General features: G+C 32.0%; 1 long non-coding RNA gene across 1 annotated transcript; it reads left to right on the top strand.

The window, feature by feature from the left end:
• The first annotated feature begins 850 nt into the window (after window positions 1–850).
• LOC124895216 lies at window positions 851–1,683 on the top strand. The gene is made up of 2 exons (XR_007051590.1): window positions 851–1,093; window positions 1,484–1,683. It is a non-coding gene; the product is annotated as an uncharacterized LOC124895216 (long non-coding RNA).
• Window positions 1,684–2,404: the final 721 nt, after the last annotated feature.

Genomic DNA, 2,404 nt, shown 5'->3' with positions numbered 1-2,404 from the left:
ACGTTAAGATTTCGTATCATTAAGGTGCAATTTACGACACTTTTATTTTCTTATTAAACTGGACTTGTTGCTTTTAACCTTCGAGGATAATATTTATATATATGTCGAGCTTATCATTAAGCAAAATATATGTTACTAATCATTACAACTACATTAATAGATAAATAGTTTCATATAAAAGAGGTACTAATATGGCTAGAGTTAAGTTCACCATAAATACAAAAATTGAAAAATATTCAATTAGTACAAGCATAAGCATTACAAATATCATTAGCAATCATATCAATTTAATTACAAATAGTGGTGGGTTATAGTGAATTTTATTAAAATAGTAGTATTATATTTACCAATTTGGCAACGCATAAAAGTTAACAAATCGCACTTGTATTATTATTTTTTGGGGTTAACACTTAAAATTGGATTATATCGGTGCGTTATAACTAATATGGTTGGGAAGTTGTATACTTGCTATTTAATTAGGCAGTGGACTAGAGGTTAATAAATTATTCATTTAACTTTTAATTTTAATAGAAGTTAGCAAAGTGGAGGATATAATAACTACTTCTTTTAACCAACAAAAAAAAAACTACTTCTTATTAAATTATTCATTTAATTTTCTTAGAGAATTGAAAGTGTGGTGTGTGAAGTGTGCCGAAGGTAAAAAGGAGAATTAGGCAAGGGTAAAATTGAAATAAGTTATAATTGCAAGGGGCAGAGTGGTAATTTAAATGGTCAACTTAAAGTTTCAAAAAAAAATAAGCACCTATTTGCTATTTCTTGTTTTTGGCTTAAAAAAATGCCAAAAACAACTTTTTCTAAGCTATATTAAAAATTGTCAAACACCAATATAAGCAAAAATTAGGTTACAAGTTATTTTGACCAACTTATAAGCTAATCCAAACACCCACTTAATTTTGCTGCCCGAAATCCTAACAATAACAATTTTCATAATGGTCTCAAACAAGAAGTCTTTAAATAATTTCCACAATAAAAATGGCAGGGGACGTGGTGGTAGTGGTCGTTATAACACGATCCAACATCATAATTTTAATCAGCAATCTGGTGAATCAATGCAATGTCAAGTTTGTAACAGGTTTGTCTATTCAATAATTAATTGTTATCATCGCTTTGATCATGCTTACCAGGCAAATTCAAAGAATCAAATGGCAACATCATTGGATCAACCATCCTCTGTTACTGATCCGGCGCAGTATCCTGATTATGTAGCAATAAATCATGTAACTAATGATTTGCAGAACATAAATGTTCGAGGAAAATATGGTGGGGTTGATCAGATCGTTGTTGGAAAGGTTAATCTATAAAGCATATTGGTGATTCAATTTTACCTTGTTTTCCTCATCCATTATGTTTAAGAAACGTGTTACATGTTCTGGCTATAACTAAGAATTTACTTAGTGTTGCGCAATTTACATCTGACAATAATATCTACTTTGAATTTCACCCACATATTTTTTTTGTGAAGGATCAGGAAACTACTTCTGATGGAACCCTTGAGAATGGATTGTATAAACTCCAAGTACCTCCGACATCATATCTTAGATCGGAAAATATGCAACCTCATTCTCTAATCCAACATTGTAAGGAGCATAGCCAGCGCATTACAATATATCACAATCAGGCGACCTGATGTTTCCTTTACTGTCAATAAACTTTGTCAATTTATCTCAGATCCAAGAGATATTCATTTCACCGTAATGAAGCGGCTTCTAATAAGGTATCTCAAGGGTACTTTGCAGTTTGGTCTTATTTTTTATCCCTTTTCTAAAATGGTTCTAAATGGGTTCTCCGACGTGGATTGGGCTGGTTGTCTTGATGATAGGAGATCAAATCATGGTCATTGTATTTTCTTAGGTCCTAATTTAATCTCTTAGGCATCCAAAAATAAATGGGTTGTTGTTAGATCTAGCACTGAAACTGAATATAGAGGTTTTGTTGTTGCAACTACTGAATTGACTTGGCTTCAACATCTCCTTAGAGAATTGAGCGTTACACTTCCTGATGCTCCTAAACTTTGGTGTGATAATTTGTCTGTTACTTATCTCACTACCAATTCAATATTTTCATGTTAAAAATAAGCATATTGAATTGGATTTTCACTTTGTCACTTTATGAGAGAAAAAGTGGCTTCTAAAAACTTAGAGGTTCATTTCATCAACTCAATCGACCAAGTGGCTGATGTTCTTACTAAGAGCTTATCAAGCAAACTCTTCCAATTTCTTCGAGACAAGCATGCAGTGGTTGACCTACAGCTACACTTGTTGGGGACTGTTCAGATAAAGACTTAAGTGTTATATTTCAGTTAGGATACTCTTGATAGTTATTAATTACATAACCTTAATAGATCCAATCACTACACATGTATTGTGTATATACATTTGGCTTC

The sequence above is a fragment of the Capsicum annuum genome, unplaced genomic scaffold, assembly GCF_002878395.1.
Source record: "Capsicum annuum cultivar UCD-10X-F1 unplaced genomic scaffold, UCD10Xv1.1 ctg80589, whole genome shotgun sequence".
NCBI classification, from domain to species: Eukaryota; Viridiplantae; Streptophyta; class Magnoliopsida; order Solanales; family Solanaceae; genus Capsicum; species Capsicum annuum.
This window is presented reverse-complemented; position numbering and strand designations above follow the sequence as displayed.